Consider the following 15,037-nt stretch of genomic DNA (forward strand, 5'->3'; position numbering starts at 1 on the left):
TCTTAATATTCCTCCGACTCATAAATTCCACTATCTCATCTATTTTGCCTCGAAGTCCGTTGCAATTGAATTGCAAGAATGATGCACAATCGGGCGTTGGAACAGAAATATGTGGCTTTAGGTGCTGCGGTGTTGGTTGCTGTTCTGGAGACTGCGGTGGAATGCCATACTCCGACGACGTCTCTGATGAGGACGACGAAGAATTGGACTCGCTGGGGACTACGTTACTGCAGCAAGTCGCAACATAATCCCTTTCGCTGTAGTCTCGCAAACGCCTTAGTCCGGAACAGTTCTTAAAGTGCACCCATTCTCTGCATCCACTACATCGCACTGGAACAGATCTGTGGTGGATGACGTTCTGACAAACCGAGCAGAACCAAGGTCCGGGGTTTTCCTCAATCCCGGCACGGACCAATAAAATCCGGAGCAAGCATTCCGGGATATGCTGCTCCCAATGCAAAAAAATAAACAAACACAAACATGTACATACTGGGTTGGCAACCGCTGGCCGAAACTGGGATCTTGTTGTTTCGGGTCAATCCGGTATTGTAGAACCCGCTGGCGTGGGATTGACCGAATATCGGTAGGTACCGTTATATGGGGGCTATACCAAAACGTGAGAGGATATATCTGATTATTAACCAAACATCCTAGACACAAAACAATTTGTTGTGCCAAAATTGTAAAGGTGCAAGTACATAAAAAGCTTGAAGTCATGGATAGGCATATTGATATCAAATTATAATGGAAAACGACGTCATGATTTTAGTGCGGCTCTGTAATTCCTTTATAAAATGTCAACAAAATATGCTTAGTGATGACTTCAAGCTTCTTATGTACTTACTTTTCGTCTAATGATGTGGGCTGTATCGTGATATCAACTGAAATTTTATCGTGATTTGGATTTTTATGCTGATTATAAGTATATATACTTAATGGAGACTTCGACGAATATTTAAGGACGTTACGAACGGAATGACAATGTTAATATACCCTCCTTTTCAAGGTGAATAAGAATATATAACAAGTAAAAAAGCAGTAAGTTCGGCCGGGCCGAACTTTGAATACCCTACACCATTTGGAACGAATTAGAAAATTTTCAAAATAATAAAATCCAATAAAAATTCTTTTAAAATCTTTAAAATATCTAATATAGGAAGGTGCCGATATATGGGGGGATATACGATATTGTGGACCTATAAAGACAAATCTATGTCTGCGTGTAAAGTACTCACAAGGAACTCCGTGTGTGGATTTTCAGACAATACGATTGGAAAATGTGGCTAAAATCATCAAAATACCGAATATCGCGGGGTACCGTTATATGAGAGCTATACGTTATCGTTAACCTATATAGAGAATTCTCTGTCGGTGGGTAAAGTGCTCACAAAGAACCCCTTGTGTACAAAGAACCCCTTGTGACCATTCCGTTGAAAAATATGGCTAAAAACATCAAAATACCGAATATCGGGGGTACCGTTATATGAGGGCTATACAATATCGTGGATCTATATAGATAATTCTCTGCCGAGGTATAAAGTACCCACAAGGAACTCCTTGTGTGGATTTTCAGACAATTCCGATGAAAAATGTGGGTCAAATCATAAAATACCGAATATCGGGAGGTACCGTTATATGGGGGATATACGATATCGTGGACCTGTATAGACAATTCTCTCTCAGGGGGTGAAGTACTCACAAGGAACTACTTGTGTTGATTTTAAGACAATTCCATTGAAAAGCGTGGCTAACATCATCAAAATACCGAATATCGGAGGTTACAGTTATATGGGGGATATACGATATCGTGGACCTATATAGATAATTCTCTGCCGAGGTATAAAGTACCCACAAGGAACTCTTTGTGTGGATTTTCAGACAATTCCGTTGAAAAATGTGGGTAAAATCATCAAAATACCGAATATCGGGGGGTACCGTTACATGGGGGCTATACGATATCGTGAACCTATATAGACAATTCTCTGCCGAGGTATAAAGTACCCACAAGGAACTCCTTGTGTGGATTTTCAGACAATTCCGTTGAAAAGTGTGGGTAAAATCATCAAAATACCGAATATCGGGGGGTACCGTTACATGGGGGCTATACGATATCGTGGACCTATATGGACAATTCTCTGCCGAGGTATAAAGTACCCACAAGGAACTCCTTGTGTGGATTTTTAGACAATTCCGTTGAAAAATGTGGGTAAAATCATCAAAATACCGAATATCGGGGGGTACCGTTATATGGGGGCTATACGATATTGTGGACCTATATAGATAATTCTCTGCCGAGGTATAAAGTATCCACAAGGAACTCCTTGTGTGGATTTTCAGACAATTCCGTTGAAAAATGTGGGTAAAATCATCAAAATACCGAATATCGGGGGGTACCGTTACATGGGGGCTATACGATATCGTGGACCTATATGGACAATTCTCTGCCGAGGTATAAAGTACCCACAAGGAACTCCTTGTGTGAATTATCAGACAATTCCGTTGAAAAATGTGGGTAAAATCATCAAAATACCGAATATAAAAATGTTTAAAGAATTTTGTGTAGGCGTCGTAGGATCTAGAATTTACAAGTGATAGAAAAGGATTTCGGACATAAAACGCTTTATCAATGTTAACGCATGCATTCAATCATGGTAGAATAATATAGGTAGACGCATCGACTCAGCTGCTGGGACAATAAACTGTCAAACCAATTTTGGAATTGAAAATGTTGAATGAAAAATTATTTCAATTTGTAAAAATTGTTGAAAACGCGTATTATAATAACCTCCGAATGACGTCGTATGAGAAAACATATAAAAATCTAATTATATTTGAAAAGACATTTAAAATATTTTGACATATCAATGTTCCCAAGCGTTGATGCATTTACCTGTATTTTTCTACCATGCATTCTATGTCAAATACAGGGGGAAATGAGAAGAAGGCAAAGACATAGAAGTATAATGATGGGACAAGACAGAGTCAAAGTATTGTCACCAGGTGTAAATACCTCTGTTGTTACGATATCATAACAACCTCTGTTGTTACGATATCATAACAACCTCTGTTGTTACGATATCATAACAACATAATCTGATACGACGTAGTACTCTTCGCTTCGCCTATCGCTCTCGGGGTGCTCGACAAATTGTCGGTTAAAATATTCCGCGCACCTCTTCGGATCAGTCAGTCAGGTCCTATCATCCTTTTTTCCAGGGTTCGAGAGCGACTTAACCGTTACCCACAGCTTACTCATATCGGTTCCAATGTTGCAGCCCTTCAGATGGTCTAGCCACTTTTTCCTCTTATGCTCCTGTACCAACCGGTTGACTTCCACTGTCAAATCACTGATTCTAGGATCAGTAAGGTTGGTACGACGGAGATCATCACCCTCGTTTCCTAATCCCGCTGCCTCTGCTGGGAAGTTTGGTCTTATCTCGGGTATTCGACCAGCAGGTATATAGCGAGCGGCTGCAGCTTTGATGATGTTTCGGAAAATCCTTTCTGCTACCCGAACATCAGAAGGGTTGGGCAGTTCTCTGAAGCGGCGGTTGATGAATTCTCTGAACTCTGGCCAGTTAGCTTTCCCATGGTTAAGGAAAGTGCGGCGTTCAGAGGTTATGAAATTGGACGACCTGCTTATGGAGACGATTATCGGGAGATGGTCTGAGCCAAGAGAAATGACGGGTTGCCAAGTCACGTCATTTATCAGACCGGGTCACACCATGGTTAAGTCTGGCGAACTGTGAAACTCTCCTCTTATTCGGGTGGGGGCATCCTCGTTAACCGTGCAGAATGTGGAGCAGTCAATCTGCTCTGCCAGCGCTGATCCCCTCTGGTCATTACCTAGGACGGAGTGCCACAACTCATAATGGGCATTAAAATCCCCTAGTACCAGGCGGTTATTGCCTACCAATAATGGGCTAATATCAGGCAAATAACGCGGTTCACGGCTATTAATCGGCGGGATATACACATTAAGCACCTCTATCTCGGCAGTTCCACACTTGACTGCTACCCCCATATATTCCATGCATGGGTCACTAGAGACTAGCTAAAGCGAGATAGGTCTGTACTGAACAGAATGGTGTAATAGGAACGCTAATCCCCCACCTCCACTTCTGGTGCGATCCTTCCTTAGTACGTTGTAACCATAACAACGTGGTAGGCTGCAATTTTCATTCAGTTTGGTTTCCTGCACCGCTGCGATCTTAATATTCCTCCGACTCATAAATTTTACTATCTCATCTATTTTGCCTCGAAGTCCGTTGCAATTGAATTGCAAGAATGATGCACAATCGGGCGTTGGAACAGAAATATGTGGCTTTAGGTGCTGCGGTGTTGGTTGCTGTTCTGGAGACTGTGGTGGAATGCCATACTCCGACGACGTCTCTGATGAGGACGATGAAGAATTGGACTCGCTGGGGACTACGTTACTGCAGCAAGTCGCAACATAATCCCTTTCGCTGTAGTCTCGCAAACGCCTTAGTCCGGAACAGTTCTTAAAGTGCACCCATTCTCTGCATCCATTACATCGCACTGGAACAGATCTGTGGTGGATGACGTTCTGACAAACCGAGCAGAACCAAAGTCCGGGGTTTTCCTCAATCCCGGCACGGACCAATAAAATCCGGAGCAAGCATTCCGGGATATGCTGCTCCCAATGCAGAAAAATAAACAAACACAAACATGTACATACTGGGTTGGCAACCGCTGGCCGAAACTGGGATCTTGTTGTTTCGGGTCAATCCGGTATCGTAGAACCCGCTGGCGTGGGATTGACCGAATATCGGTAGGTACCGTTATATGGGGGCTATACCAAAACGTGAGAGGATATATCTGATTATTAACCAAACATCCTAGACACAAAACAATTTGTTGTGCCAAAATTGTAAAGGTGCAAGTACATAAAAAGCTTGAAGTCATGGATTGATATCAAATTATAATGGAAAACGACGTCATGATTTTAGTGCGGCTCTGTAATTCCTTTATAAAATGTCAACAAAATATGCTTAGTGATGACTTCAAGCTTCTTATGTACTTACTTTTCGTCTAATGATGTGGGCTGTATCGTGATATCAACTGAAATTTTATCGTGATTTGGATTTTTATGCTGATTATAAGTATATATACTTAATGGAGACTTCGACGAATATTTAAGGACGTTACGAACGGAATGACAATGTTAATATACCCTCCTTTTCAAGGTGAATAAGAATATATAACAAGTAAAAAAGCAGTAAGTTCGGCCGGGCCGAACTTTGAATACCCTACACCATTTGGAACGAATTAGAAAATTTTCAAAATAATAAAATCCAATAAAAATTCTTTTAAAATCTTTAAAATATCTAATATAGGAAGGTGCCGATATATGGGGGGATATACGATATTGTGGACCTATAAAGACAAATCTATGTCTGCGTGTAAAGTACTCACAAGGAACTCCGTGTGTGGATTTTCAGACAATACGATTGGAAAATGTGACTAAAATCATCAAAATACCGAATATCGCGGGGTACCGTTATATGAGAGCTATACGTTATCGTTAACCTATATAGAGAATTCTCTGTCGGTGGGTAAAGTGCTCACAAAGAACCCCTTGTGTACAAAGAACCCCTTGTGACCATTCCGTTGAAAAATATGGCTAAAAACATCAAAATACCGAATATCGGGGGTACCGTTATATGAGGGCTATACAATATCGTGGATCTATATAGATAATTCTCTGCCGAGGTATAAAGTACCCACAAGGAACTCCTTGTGTGGATTTTCAGACAATTCCGATGAAAAATGTGGGTCAAATCATAAAATACCGAATATCGGGAGGTACCGTTATATGGGGGATATACGATATCGTGGACCTGTATAGACAATTCTCTCTCAGGGGGTGAAGTACTCACAAGGAACTACTTGTGTTGATTTTAAGACAATTCCATTGAAAAGCGTGGCTAACATCATCAAAATACCGAATATCGGAGGTTACAGTTATATGGGGGATATACGATATCGTGGACCTATATAGATAATTCTCTGCCGAGGTATAAAGTACCCTCAAGGAACTCTTTGTGTGGATTTTCAGACAATTCCGTTGAAAAATGTGGGTAAAATCATCAAAATACCGAATATCGGGGGGTACCGTTACATGGGGGCTATACGATATCGTGAACCTATATAGACAATTCTCTGCCGAGGTATAAAGTACACACAAGGAACTCCTTGTGTGGATTTTCAGACAATTCCGTTGAAAAGTGTGGGTAAAATCATCAAAATACCGAATATCGGGGGGTACCGTTACATGGGGGCTATACGATATCGTGGACCTATATGGACAATTCTCTGCCGAGGTATAAAGTACCCACAAGGAACTCCTTGTGTGGATTTTCAGACAATTCCGTTGAAAAATGTGGGTAAACTCATCAAAATACCGAATATCGGGGGGTACCGTTATATGGGGGCTATACGATATTGTGGACCTATATAGATAATTCTCTGCCGAGGTATAAAGTAACCACAAGGAACTCCTTGTATGGATTTTCAGACAATTCCGTTGAAAAATGTGGGTAAAATCATCAAAATACCGAATATCGGGGGGTACCGTTACATGGGGGCTATACGATATCGTGGACCTATATGGGCAATTCTCTGCCGAGGTATAAAGTACCCACAAGGAACTCCTTGTGTGAATTTTCAGACAATTCCGTTGAAAAATGTGGGTAAAATCATCAAAATACCGAATATAAAAATGTTTAAAGAATTTTGTGTAGGCGTCGTAGGATCTAGAATTTACAAGTGATAGAAAAGGATTTCGGACATAAAACGCTTTATCAATGTTAACGCATGCATTCAATCATGGTAGAATAATATAGGTAGACGCATCGACTCAGCTGCTGGGACAATAAACTGTCAAACCAATTTTGGAATTGAAAATGTTGAATGAAAAATTATTTCAATTTGTAAAAATTGTTGAAAACGCGTATTATAATAACCTCCGAATGACGTCGTATGAGAAAACATATAAAAATCTAATTATATTTGAAAAGACATTTAAAATATTTTGACATATCAATGTTCCCAAGCGTTGATGCATTTACCTGTATTTTTCTACCATGCATTCTATGTCAAATACAGGGGGAAATGAGAAGAAGGCAAAGACATAGAAGTATAATGATGGGACAAGACAGAGTCAAAGTATTGTCACCAGGTGTAAATACCTCTGTTGTTACGATTTCATAACAACCTCTGTTGTTACGATATCATAACAACATAATCTGATACGACGTAGTACTCTTCGCTTCGCCTATCGCTCTCGGGGTGCTCGACAAATTGTCGGTTAAAATATTCCGCGCACCTCTTCGGATCAGTCAGTCAGGTCCTATCATCCTTTTTTCCAGGGTTCGAGAGCGACTTAACCGTTACCCACAGCTTACTCATATCGGTTCCAATGTTGCAGCCCTTCAGATGGTCTAGCCACTTTTTCCTCTTATGCTCCTGTACCAACCGGTTGACTTCCACTGTCAAATCACTGATTCTAGGATCAGTAAGGTTGGTACGACGGAGATCATCACCCTCGTTTCCTAATCCCGCTGCCTCTGCTGGGAAGTTTGGTCTTATCTCGGGTATTCGACCAGCAGGTATATAGCGAGCGGCTGCAGCTTTGATGATGTTTCGGAAAATCCTTTCTGCTACCCGAACATCAGAAGGGTTGGGCAGTTCTCTGAAGCGGCGGTTGATGAATTCTCTGAACTCTGGCCAGTTAGCTTTCCCATGGTTAAGGAAAGTGCGGCGTTCAGAGGTTATGAAATTGGACGACCTGCTTATGGAGACGATTATCGGGAGATGGTCTGAGCCAAGAGAAATGACGGGTTGCCAAGTCACGTCATTTATCAGACCGGGTCACACCATGGTTAAGTCTGGCGAACTGTGAAACTCTCCTCTTATTCGGGTGGGGGCATCCTCGTTAACCGTGCAGAATGTGGAGCAGTCAATCTGCTCTGCCAGCGCTGATCCCCTCTGGTCATTACCTAGGACGGAGTGCCACAACTCATAATGGGCATTAAAATCCCCTAGTACCAGGCGGTTATTGCCTACCAATAATGGGCTAATATCAGGCAAATAACGCGGTTCACGGCTATTAATCGGCGGGATATACACATTAAGCACCTCTACCTCGGCAGTTCCACACTTGACTGCTACCCCCATATATTCCATGCATGGGTCACTAGAGACTAGCTAAAGCGAGATAGGTCTGTACTGAACAGAATGGTGTAATAGGAACGCTAATCCCCCACCTCCACTTCTGGTGCGATCCTTCCTTAGTACGTTGTAACCATAACAACGTGGTAGGCTGCAATTTTCATTCAGTTTGGTTTCCTGCACCGCTGCGATCTTAATATTCCTCCGACTCATAAATTTTACTATCTCATCTATTTTGCCTCGAAGTCCGTTGCAATTGAATTGCAAGAATGATGCACAATCGGGCGTTGGAACAGAAATATGTGGCTTTAGGTGCTGCGGTGTTGGTTGCTGTTCTGGAGACTGCGGTGGAATGCCATACTCCGACGACGTCTCTGATGAGGACGACGAAGAATTGGACTCGCTGGGGACTACGTTACTGCAGCAAGTCGCAACATAATCCCTTTCGCTGTAGTCTCGCAAACGCCTTAGTCCGGAACAGTTCTTAAAGTGCACCCATTCTCTGCATCCATTACATCGCACTGGAACAGATCTGTGGTGGATGACGTTCTGACAAACCGAGCAGAACCAAAGTCCGGGGTTTTCCTCAATCCCGGCACGGACCAATAAAATCCGGAGCAAGCATTCCGGGATATGCTGCTCCCAATGCAGAAAAATAAACAAACACAAACATGTACATACTGGGTTGGCAACCGCTGGCCGAAACTGGGATCTTGTTGTTTCGGGTCAATCCGGTATCGTAGAACCCGCTGGCGTGGGATTGACCGAATATCGGTAGGTACCGTTATATGGGGGCTATACCAAAACGTGAGAGGATATATCTGATTATTAACCAAACATCCTAGACACAAAACAATTTGTTGTGCCAAAATTGTAAAGGTGCAAGTACATAAAAAGCTTGAAGTCATGGATAGGTATATTGATATCAAATTATAATGGAAAACGACGTCATGATTTTAGTGCGGCTCTGTAATTCCTTTATAAAATGTCAACAAAATATGCTTAGTGATGACTTCAAGCTTCTTATGTACTTACTTTTCGTCTAATGATGTGGGCTGTATCGTGATATCAACTGAAATTTTATCGTGATTTGGATTTTTATGCTGATTATAAGTATATATACTTAATGGAGACTTCGACGAATATTTAAGGACGTTACGAACGGAATGACAATGTTAATATACCCTCCTTTTCAAGGTGAATAAGAATATATAACAAGTAAAAAAGCAGTAAGTTCGGCCGGGCCGAACTTTGAATACCCTACACCATTTGGAACGAATTAGAAAATTTTCAAAATAATAAAATCCAATAAAAATTCTTTTAAAATCTTTAAAATATCTAATATAGGAAGGTGCCGATATATGGGGGGATATACGATATTGTGGACCTATAAAGACAAATCTATGTCTGCGTGTAAAGTACTCACAAGGAACTCCGTGTGTGGATTTTCAGACAATACGATTGGAAAATGTGACTAAAATCATCAAAATACCGAATATCGCGGGGTACCGTTATATGAGAGCTATACGTTATCGTTAACCTATATAGAGAATTCTCTGTCGGTGGGTAAAGTGCTCACAAAGAACCCCTTGTGTACAAAGAACCCCTTGTGACCATTCCGTTGAAAAATATGGCTAAAAACATCAAAATACCGAATATCGGGGGTACCGTTATATGAGGGCTATACAATATCGTGGATCTATATAGATAATTCTCTGCCGAGGTATAAAGTACCCACAAGGAACTCCTTGTGTGGATTTTCAGACAATTCCGATGAAAAATGTGGGTCAAATCATAAAATACCGAATATCGGGAGGTACCGTTATATGGGGGATATACGATATCGTGGACCTGTATAGACAATTCTCTCTCAGGGGGTGAAGTACTCACAAGGAACTACTTGTGTTGATTTTAAGACAATTCCATTGAAAAGCGTGGCTAACATCATCAAAATACCGAATATCGGAGGTTACAGTTATATGGGGGATATACGATATCGTGGACCTATATAGATAATTCTCTGCCGAGGTATAAAGTACCCACAAGGAACTCTTTGTGTGGATTTTCAGACAATTCCATTGAAAAGCGTGGCTAACATCATCAAAATACCGAATATCGGAGGTTACAGTTATATGGGGGATATACGATATCGTGGACCTAAATAGATAATTCTCTGCCGAGGTATAAAGTACCCACAAGGAACTCTTTGTGTGGATTTTCAGACAATTCCGTTGAAAAATGTGGGTAAAATCATCAAAATACCGAATATCGGGGGGTACCGTTACATGGGGGCTATACGATATCGTGAACCTATATAGACAATTCTCTGCCGAGGTATAAAGTACCCACAAGGAACTCCTTGTGTGGATTTTCAGACAATTCCGTTGAAAAATGTGGGTAAAATCATCAAAATACCGAATATCGGGGGGTACCGTTACATGGGGGCTATACGATATCGTGGACCTATATGGACAATTCTCTGCCGAGGTATAAAGTACCCACAAGGAACTCCTTGTGTGGATTTGTAGACAATTCCGTTGAAAAATGTGGGTAAAATCATCAAAATACCGAATATCGGGGGGTACCGTTATATGGGGGCTATACGATATTGTGGACCTATATAGATAATTCTCTGCCGAGGTATAAAGTACCCACAAGGAACTCCTTGTGTGGATTTTCAGACAATTCCGTTGAAAAATGTGGGTAAAATCATCAAAATACCGAATATCGGGGGGTACCGTTACATGGGGGCTATACGATATCGTGGACCTATATGGACAATTCTCTGCCGAGGTATAAAGTACCCACAAGGAACTCCTTGTGTGAATTTTCAGACAATTCCGTTGAAAAATGTGGGTAAAATCATCAAAATACCGAATATAAAAATGTTTAAAGAATTTTGTGTAGGCGTCGTAGGATCTAGAATTTACAAGTGATAGAAAAGGATTTCGGACATAAAACGCTTTATCAATGTTAACGAATGCATTCAATCATGGTAGAATAATATAGGTAGACGCATCGACTCAGCTGCTGGGACAATAAACTGTCAAACCAATTTTGGAATTGAAAATGTTGAATGAAAAATTATTTCAATTTGTAAAAATTGTTGAAAACGCGTATTATAATAACCTCCGAATGACGTCGTATGAGAAAACATATAAAAATCTAATTATATTTGAAAAGACATTTAAAATATTTTGACATATCAATGTTCCCAAGCGTTGATGCATTTACCTGTATTTTTCTACCATGCATTTTATGTCAAATACAGGGGGAAATGAGAAGAAGGCAAAGACATAGAAGTATAATGATGGGACAAGACAGAGTCAAAGTATTGTCACCAGGTGTAAATACCTCTGTTGTTACGATTTCATAACAACCTCTGTTGTTACGATATCATAACAACATAATCTGATACGACGTAGTACTCTTCGCTTCGCCTATCGCTCTCGGGGTGCTCGACAAATTGTCGGTTAAAATATTCCGCGCACCTCTTCGGATCAGTCAGTCAGGTCCTATCATCCTTTTTTCCAGGGTTCGAGAGCGACTTAACCGTTACCCACAGCTTACTCATATCGGTTCCAATGTTGCAGCCCTTCAGATGGTCTAGCCACTTTTTCCTCTTATGCTCCTGTACCAACCGGTTGACTTCCACTGTCAAATCACTGATTCTAGGATCAGTAAGGTTGGTACGACGGAGATCATCACCCTCGTTTCCTAATCCCGCTGCCTCTGCTGGGAAGTTTGGTCTTATCTCGGGTATTCGACCAGCAGGTATATAGCGAGCGGCTGCAGCTTTGATGATGTTTCGGAAAATCCTTTCTGCTACCCGAACATCAGAAGGGTTGGGCAGTTCTCTGAAGCGGCGGTTGATGAATTCTCTGAACTCTGGCCAGTTAGCTTTCCCATGGTTAAGGAAAGTGCGGCGTTCAGAGGTTATGAAATTGGACGACCTGCTTATGGAGACGATTATCGGGAGATGGTCTGAGCCAAGAGAAATGACGGGTTGCCAAGTCACGTCATTTATCAGACCGGGTCACACCATGGTTAAGTCTGGCGAACTGTGAAACTCTCCTCTTATTCGGGTGGGGGCATCCTCGTTAACCGTGCAGAATGTGGAGCAGTCAATCTGCTCTGCCAGCGCTGATCCCCTCTGGTCATTACCTAGGACGGAGTGCCACAACTCATAATGGGCATTAAAATCCCCTAGTACCAGGCGGTTATTGCCTACCAATAATGGGCTAATATCAGGCAAATAACGCGGTTCACGGCTATTAATCGGCGGGATATACACATTAAGCACCTCTACCTCGGCAGTTCCACACTTGACTGCTACCCCCATATATTCCATGCATGGGTCACTAGAGACTAGCTAAAGCGAGATAGGTCTGTACTGAACAGAATGGTGTAATAGGAACGCTAATCCCCCACCTCCACTTCTGGTGCGATCCTTCCTTAGTACGTTGTAACCATAACAACGTGGTAGGCTGCAATTTTCATTCAGTTTGGTTTCCTGCACCGCTGCGATCTTAATATTCCTCCGACTCATAAATTTTACTATCTCATCTATTTTGCCTCGAAGTCCGTTGCAATTGAATTGCAAGAATGATGCACAATCGGGCGTTGGAACAGAAATATGTGGCTTTAGGTGCTGCGGTGTTGGTTGCTGTTCTGGAGACTGCGGTGGAATGCCATACTCCGACGACGTCTCTGATGAGGACGACGAAGAATTGGACTCGCTGGGGACTACGTTACTGCAGCAAGTCGCAACATAATCCCTTTCGCTGTAGTCTCGCAAACGCCTTAGTCCGGAACAGTTCTTAAAGTGCACCCATTCTCTGCATCCATTACATCGCACTGGAACAGATCTGTGGTGGATGACGTTCTGACAAACCGAGCAGAACCAAAGTCCGGGGTTTTCCTCAATCCCGGCACGGACCAATAAAATCCGGAGCAAGCATTCCGGGATATGCTGCTCCCAATGCAGAAAAATAAACAAACACAAACATGTACATACTGGGTTGGCAACCGCTGGCCGAAACTGGGATCTTGTTGTTTCGGGTCAATCCGGTATCGTAGAACCCGCTGGCGTGGGATTGACCGAATATCGGTAGGTACCGTTATATGGGGGCTATACCAAAACGTGAGAGGATATATCTGATTATTAACCAAACATCCTAGACACAAAACAATTTGTTGTGCCAAAATTGTAAAGGTGCAAGTACATAAAAAGCTTGAAGTCATGGATAGGCATATTGATATCAAATTATAATGGAAAACGACGTCATGATTTTAGTGCGGCTCTGTAATTCCTTTATAAAATGTCAACAAAATATGCTTAGTGATGACTTCAAGCTTCTTATGTACTTACTTTTCGTCTAATGATGTGGGCTGTATCGTGATATCAACTGAAATTTTATCGTGATTTGGATTTTTATGCTGATTATAAGTATATATACTTAATGGAGACTTCGACGAATATTTAAGGACGTTACGAACGGAATGACAATGTTAATATACCCTCCTTTTCAAGGTGAATAAGAATATATAACAAGTAAAAAAGCAGTAAGTTCGGCCGGGCCGAACTTTGAATACCCTACACCATTTGGAACGAATTAGAAAATTTTCAAAATAATAAAATCCAATAAAAATTCTTTTAAAATCTTTAAAATATCTAATATAGGAAGGTGCCGATATATGGGGGGATATACGATATTGTGGACCTATAAAGACAAATCTATGTCTGCGTGTAAAGTACTCACAAGGAACTCCGTGTGTGGATTTTCAGACAATACGATTGGAAAATGTGGCTAAAATCATCAAAATACCGAATATCGCGGGGTACCGTTATATGAGAGCTATACGTTATCGTTAACCTATATAGAGAATTCTCTGTCGGTGGGTAAAGTGCTCACAAAGAACCCCTTGTGTACAAAGAACCCCTTGTGACCATTCCGTTGAAAAATATGGCTAAAAACATCAAAATACCGAATATCGGGGGTACCGTTATATGAGGGCTATACAATATCGTGGATCTATATAGATAATTCTCTGCCGAGGTATAAAGTACCCACAAGGAACTCCTTGTGTGGATTTTCAGACAATTCCGATGAAAAATGTGGGTCAAATCATAAAATACCGAATATCGGGAGGTACCGTTATATGGGGGATATACGATATCGTGGACCTGTATAGACAATTCTCTCTCAGGGGGTGAAGTACTCACAAGGAACTACTTGTGTTGATTTTAAGACAATTCCATTGAAAAGCGTGGCTAACATCATCAAAATACCGAATATCGGAGGTTACAGTTATATGGGGGATATACGATATCGTGGACCTATATAGATAATTCTCTGCCGAGGTATAAAGTACCCACAAGGAACTCTTTGTGTGGATTTTCAGACAATTCCATTGAAAAGCGTGGCTAACATCATCAAAATACCGAATATCGGAGGTTACAGTTATATGGGGGATATACGATATCGTGGACCTAAATAGATAATTCTCTGCCGAGGTATAAAGTACCCACAAGGAACTCTTTGTGTGGATTTTCAGACAATTCCGTTGAAAAATGTGGGTAAAATCATCAAAATACCGAATATCGGGGGGTACCGTTACATGGGGGCTATACGATATCGTGAACCTATATAGACAATTCTCTGCCGAGGTATAAAGTACCCACAAGGAACTCCTTGTGTGGATTTTCAGACAATTCCGTTGAAAAATGTGGGTAAAATCATCAAAATACCGAATATCGGGGGGTACCGTTACATGGGGGCTATACGATATCGTGGACCTATATGGACAATTCTCTGCCGAGGTATAAAGTACCCACAAGGAA

This window comes from Musca domestica, unplaced genomic scaffold (genome assembly GCF_030504385.1).
Source record: "Musca domestica strain aabys unplaced genomic scaffold, Musca_domestica.polishedcontigs.V.1.1 43, whole genome shotgun sequence".
NCBI classification, from domain to species: Eukaryota; Metazoa; Arthropoda; class Insecta; order Diptera; family Muscidae; genus Musca; species Musca domestica.